Raw genomic sequence first — 6,974 nt, 5'->3', positions numbered from 1 at the left:
CAAAACATTCGGCGATAAAGCAATAGTGTGACCAATTATGTACAATTATATACAATATATTGCCAAAAGTATTGGGACTCCCCTGTCTGCAGCCTCAGCACTCAATGAATAGGAAGCACTCAGTACAGAGGCTTCCCATTCATTTAGAAACTGCTTATAGTAAGATAGTATACTATCACCAGTTTCTGAATGGGGAGAAGCCTCTGTAGTGAGTGCTACTCATCATTCAAAAATTAATGAATGAACAGGAAGTGATGTAAATCACATCCTGTTCATTCATAACTGGGGACACATAGTTCTATGTGTCCCCAGTTATTTACAAACACTGGAGTGATCAGACGATCACTCCGGTGTTTGCTCTGCACACAGAGGACCAGTAAATATCAATGATATTTACCGATCCTCCGCTCGGTAGAGGCTGAACATGCCAGCGGCCATCGGCAGCGGTGCCGGCGGGGGGGGGGGCGCCTGGAATTTTTGTTATACATTTTTTGGTTTAAATTATCAAAGGTCCATATAACTGGATGGCATGAGAGGGGTGTATCCGTTGCCTAAATACATTGGGGGGAAAGTATCAAAACTGGATCAGACAGACTCTGGAGCAGTTGCTAATGGCAACCAATCAGCTTCTGTCTTCAGTTGTTCAGTATCATACAGATTGGCCAGCGCATGCTGAAGCGCACAGTGCGCAGAAGTCGCCAACTGTCTGCAGAGTTAACAGCTGCAGACCTCCAAACTTCATGTGGCCTTCAGATTGGCACAACAACACTGGCCGAGCAGCTCCATCCAAGACTTACATCACCAAGTGCAATTCAAAGCGTCAGGTGTAAAACACATTACAATCTAAAAGGGAGGGGCCAGTGATACATGAGGAGGTAGCTGTGTGGGGATGAATTGTTTGAGAATGTGATGTGTTTAGTGAAGCTTTAAATAAAAGATGGAAGCTGATTGGTTGGAATGCCCAGCTGCTTCACAATTTGTCGGCTCCATTGTGTGGGAATTGCAGCAGAGAACAGAGATGATCCTTGATGACTGTGGACCGCATATCCTCCACAATGTGTAGGGGGCGCTCTTGTTCCTCTGTAAACAAAGCCAACCAATATGATAGTTACATCACGTGACAGCTTCTATGCCGCGGCGACTCCGCAGGAGAAACACACTTTCAAATGCGTTAATAACATTCAAATACATTCAGATGAATTTCTAGGAGAAGCCGTTACTGGGAAAAAAAGTTAGCAAATTCAAAACCGGATACTGTGTGTGTGTGTGTGGTATTGAAACAGCTTACTGTCAGGCTGCGCGCTCACACCCGGAACTGTCCGCTGTCAGCGAGGCTTGGAACGCAGCGTCGTGTGACGTCATCGCGCCGGGCCTGGACTGTGTGTGTCGGTCTGGGGAGAGATACAGGAGGGTCACGGGAACTCAAATTACCTGTGACGAAGAGAGGTGAGCGGCTGGAATAAACAGATGGGGAGGGGTATATTACGGACATGTAAGGGAAACCCCTGGGTGACACCCAAAAATTGTTATACACAGTGTTACCAGGAAACTGACCTGCTTGATAACACAGGACATCTGGAGGGGGCCACCAGCCTGGGAGTTCCTTTGGTTATGTGTAAAAGAAACCCCCTCCACCCAGATACCAGTTTTTGTATCACAAGACTGAAGATAAATGATATGATTGTGTTGTGTGAAGGGTGTATGTATAGAATAAATGTATGTATACACAGGGTGTACCTGTTACCTGCAGGTCTTCCCAGGAGTCATTGTGGGGGTTCTCATTTCATTTATACATATGGAAAGCAGCTTGGTGACCATACTTTACTAAAAGTAGACAAATCCACTAAGACAATCAAAAAAACTATGCAAGTGTGTGGGTGCTGTTTGGCTTTATTGGGGTGCCTTCAAATTCTTACACAGCATCATGCGTTTCTATGGTGAAGGCGGGCCAGCCTCCATTACCATGGAAACTCATGATGCTAATCTAATGCAAGTGGCATTGAGGACCGCCTGTCATATTCAAAAGAGGATGGCAGTCTCCCTCGGTCTGCTCCGCCTCCAGCCCTCTGCTGTGCTGCCGCAACCACACCATGGTTAGAGACAAAAAGTAGGATGTGAAGGTGGGGAACCCATTATCTTTTTTTATTTTGAGTGGAGTTCACCCTTTAACTCCATACCAGACCTCTATCCAGGATGAAGGTCTGGTATGGATTTGGGGGGGACAACACCCCCCTCCCCCTGTCCTGGTGTTACAGTCTCACTTCTGCTTCTTCACCATGGCGCTGGGTGGACTTTGTCTGAACAGAGGCTTACATGCTTGCTGCCTCTGACTTACCAGTCAATCAAATCGTTTGTCTGACGCAGAACTCACTCACAGTGACTGAGAGGTGGAAGTGAAAGAAAGGCAGTGGTTGCTTTGACTTAAAGTGACACTAAACTCGGGTGTTCTATCTTGAAAATACATTCAAGTACCTTAACTATTTACACAAATGTATCTTATTTGTGTATCACTCGGCTGTAGATCCTCAAATTATCTCTGAATTGGTGCTGACACTGTCCTTCCTTCTGGAGGGGGGCTACTTTTGTTCTCCATGGTCCCTGTGTGTGTTGTAAAGTAGTCACCGCTCCAAGCTCACTCCTGTGATGGACTACAATCTCATGTTTAGTTTACTAATTTGTAAACTAAACATGAGCTGGGAGCGGTGACTACTTTACAACACACACAGGGACCATGGGGAACAAAAGTAGCCACCCTCCAGAAGGAAAGGCAGTGTCAGCACCAATTCAGAGATGATTTGAGGATGTACAGCCGAGTGATACACAAATAAGATACATTTTTTTTACTAGGTAAGGTACTTGAATGTATTTTTAATGGTTAACTCCTAAATTTAGTGTCACTTTAAGGCCTTGTTTACACGTGTGGCAAAACAAGCCAGTTGTCCGGCATTTTTAAAGCTCCCCAACCACCTACCAACACACCTGAGATATTGTTCAATGGTCCGTGGACAGTGCACTACACACATGTGGTTTCAGCAAAATTTTACATGCCATGCTGGGGAGGCTTTGCCGATCTGCAACCACCTCCATTCATGTAATTGGAAACATGCCTTAACCGGGCCTATAGTAGTTACAGCGCACTCCAAAAGTGTTTGCGAAGAGTTTGTAAGGTGCTGGGGGAAAGGCAGTGGAGGTTCCTGATATCTCAGAAAGCACTGAGAAATGATAGAGGAGAGAATAGAAGAGCTCCAGTAGCCACTTGTTCTGTTCTGTACTGTACTAGTGCCATCCAGTGCCAACCAGAACCAGTGTTTGCACTACCAGTACCAGTGCCAGCCAGTTCCTCTAAATCACTTCCCCTTTAAAAAAAAAATTAAAGCCAACACAGAGGGCATTTGGCAAGCGTTTATTAATCATTAAATACATTTAAAAAAATCAAGTTTGAAACACCGGTATAGGTGTGTTGTAAAAACGTTTTTCATTTACAGCTACCCCATCCTGCACTGCACTGTTAATAGGGAATGGCCTCTCCAAACCCGCTGGGAAACTAACCCTTCAGAATGTGTCGATCTCCTTGGTCCCCCAAAGCTCTCACTGGTTCATCCCGCTGACCTCCGTTTCACTACTGTCTTGTGCAGTGACATGGCGGTCAGTAAGAAGTACCAATGAGAGGTCCAGGGTTACAATTATCCCCTGCTAACATGAATAGGTTAAATCATGATCCATAGTACATAATATGTAGTTGTACTGCGGATCATTTAACCCATTCATGTTAGCAGTGCAGAATTGTAAATCTATTGCTGCAGTGCATTTTATATGTACTTTACATGTACTACATATAGAATGCTCTGTGTTTTTCACTCAGTGATCATGTCACAACTATTTTTACAAGGCTGCACCGATACCGTTTTGTCAGTGTCGAGTACCAATGTTTTTTTTCCAGTACTCAGTACTTTTTTCAGTACTGATTTGCCAATCAGGAAGCCGGGGAGTGGGTAATGACTCCCCGCCTGGCTTCCTGATTGGCCAGCTTCTCAGCCAATCAGGAAGCCAGGTGGCGAGTCATTACATGGCGCCTGGCTTCCTGATTGGCCGGGAAGCTGGCTCCATGCTCATGGAGTCGGTTTCCTGGCCAATCAGGAAGCCGGGCAGCGTGTAATGATTTGCTGCCCAGCTTCCTGATACCAGAAGATGGTGTATCAGGCTAGGCATCGGAGCATTTGGGCGAATAAGAGTACTCACCCAAATACTCTGTATCGGCACCGATACTAGTATCGGTTCATCCCTAATTTTTACAAGGTAATAAAAGGGATCACAAAGGCATTTGGTGCACACAGCGAATTTATATTCTTTGTGACTAGTGTGGAATATATTTGAAGCCTATCTCCTGGCCAAAAAAACTACCTCTTTTGCAGCTGGGCTACCCCCACACTGCAACAATTAACTGCTTGTTTTTGTCTAGTCATATGGTGTAAAGCATTTCTTTACCTGATTCCTGCTTCTCTAGTGGCCGGCACTCATCTCTCTTCCCAATGCTCCTCAGCATCCTCACGTACAATGCAGGGCTATGGGCCATGCATTAGACGTCATGACATCAGCGGGCCTTCGACCACCATAATGGTGGTGGTGGGGTGGGGGGGAGATAGGCTGTGGGTGCCGGTCTTGGAGCCAGAGTGATTAGGTAAGTAAAGACCTTCAAGCTGGCCATACACCTTACGACCATCGCATGACTTTCGTTGTGCAATGGTTGTAAGGTAAATAAAATCTCGTACGATCTGCCCATCTTGGACAGGCAGATCGTACTTGGGATTATCGCAAGCCCTCCCCGCTAAGGGGAAGCTTCCGATGATTCCAATGCTGAGCGGGCAGTGTGCACTTGCCCGTTCGGCATTTGTCTTCCAAGCACGCCACTAACCCGCCGACAATCGTACGATTCTCGGCGGGGTTTCAAGCGTGCTCGGAAGACAAAAGACGTGCGACCGTACAGTAGAAACAGTCGCACACCTTCCATACACCTGCCGGTTATCGTACGATCGCGGGATCACCCGCGATTATCGTACGATAATCGGCAGGTGTATGGGCACCTTTACAAAGATCCCCGAGACATAAATGGACAGTTAACCCTTGCAGTATGGGGGTAGTAGACCTATTTTAAGTGGAGTTTTTTTTTTCTTAACTGTAGACTGTAATTGGAAGTTCTTGTGGTCGGAGCTCAACTTTAAACAAATCCAAAACAATTTTGCGAATTCATTATGTCAACAAATAGCATGTTATTGTTTCTGCATGAGAAAGGGGACAAACTTTGGGGGGAAATGAATCCCCTGTGACATAATATACATTATGCAGAAATTGTAGTGTTGTCCCTATCCTCACTATAGTGTGCCATCACTTTTACAGAGGCCCTGGGTTGTGCTGACTACGGATTGTTCAGGAATAAGTCTCCGAGCACAATACTATTGGAAGAGATTTGCTGGAGTTGGGTTATATTTAGATGTGGGGAGCTGTATTGTCTTGTGACTTTCAGTGCAGTAAGTGTCATCGATGAGTTATCATACTATAGTGATGGCTCATCAGCTTGCCTGTTTCTTCCGGTCTATCGCCTCTGTCTTCTTCTGCCTGGCTTGTTTTTGCCGTTAAGTCCTCCTAGGCTCTATAATTGGCTTCTAGCACTGTGTAAACACCCTTTGCATAGGTTGTCTGTGACCTGAAGTATGTTCTGAGTTATGCAAATAAAAGTTGGCTGTAACACCACACCTAAATGTGTGCGCACTGGTAAGAACAAGAGCCTAGTGAAAACTCCAGTGTTGGCTTACTATTTTGCTTGACTTTTAAAACCCCACTCAGGGCAAAAGTTACTTTTTCCTACCCACCTCGTGCCCAACCTACCAGGCTTTTTTTTCCTGCCCTACCTTTTGAAGCCAGATACACTCAAGTAAGTCCCTCTCCAGGTCCCTTGCTGCCCCCCTCTTCCTGCTGACATCTTCTGGATCCTGAGGCCCCTAGACGATGGCCGTTCATGTCATGTAGGCGCTGACATGGACACCTGAAGGACCAAAGCAGGAAGTTAACACAAGAGGGGAAGACTTAGGGCTGTGGCATCGCATGACCCCAGCTTAAGGAAGGTAAAAATAGCTTTTACATAGGGATTTTTTTGGGGGGGATCCTGCGATCAGATTCGGGTAAGGTGTTTTTTTTTTTCAGCAGATGATTGTAATGTAGGACATATGCGCAAAATAAGGCATATGCCTCACCTTGCTCTTGTGCTGTACGACATTACAATCTAGGGTTGCAACCAACTAATCGATTAATTGATGGTAATGGATTATGAGAATATTTAATAACTATTCTAATCGATTAGTTGGTTGGAGCCCCTAGCGCTCTCCTCCCATGCTCGGAGGAGGGCACAGCAAGCAGTGGGCGGGTGCAATAGTCAGCCTGCTATTGGCTATTGCAATTTAATATGGCTAATAGGCTGGCTATTACACCATCCCACTACCTGACATATTTACATTCAGCTGCCGTCTGCGGAATCTTGCCACTGGCAGCTGTCATTTCCTGGCTGAAGCTATTCAAGCGCCATGTGCTTACAATATAATTATTTTTAAAAAATTATTAAAGGTGGGAAAAGAGTAATTTTCAGTTTCGGCCTGAAAAATTCTGCTGCTGGAGGTGCGTTGCAGTGCCATTCAATTCAATGGCACCCCAAACGTTCCTTCCACCCATAGTGTGGTCACCCACACCGGAACGCATGCTACCGCAATGCCTTGCATTCCAGTGCAGTGTGATTTCAAAAAATTGTGCATGCAGTTTTATTCTAAAGAGGACTAATCTCAAAGTTTACCTTAATATTAAAAATGTTGTTCTTGTGCTTTCACTTGTGATTCTTATCTCCACTCATAACTGATGATGGAATTTTCAAATCCTGCTTATTTACAGACAAACTCTGGGAATTAAAAAAAACTACCCTTACAGCCTCC

At 45.3% G+C, this 6,974-nt stretch overlaps 1 protein-coding gene across 3 annotated transcripts in view; it reads left to right on the top strand.

Moving 5' to 3' along the window:
- Positions 1 to 1,372: 1,372 nt before the first annotated feature.
- RABGEF1 (RAB guanine nucleotide exchange factor 1) overlaps positions 1,373 to 6,974 on the top strand; it is a 49,909-nt gene continuing 44,307 nt past the window's right edge. For all 3 annotated transcript variants that reach the window (XM_018555014.1, XM_018555013.1, XM_018555012.1), the window contains exon 1: positions 1,373 to 1,446. The gene's annotated coding sequence lies outside the window, so the exon portion shown is untranslated. The remainder of the gene's footprint in view (positions 1,447 to 6,974) is intronic.

The sequence above is a fragment of the Nanorana parkeri genome, unplaced genomic scaffold (genome assembly GCF_000935625.1).
Source record: "Nanorana parkeri isolate BGI_ZX_2015 unplaced genomic scaffold, ASM93562v1 scaffold181, whole genome shotgun sequence".
Classification (NCBI taxonomy): Eukaryota; Metazoa; Chordata; class Amphibia; order Anura; family Dicroglossidae; genus Nanorana; species Nanorana parkeri.
The sequence above is the reverse complement of the archived record's forward strand: the minus strand, read 5'-3'. Positions and strand labels throughout refer to the sequence as shown.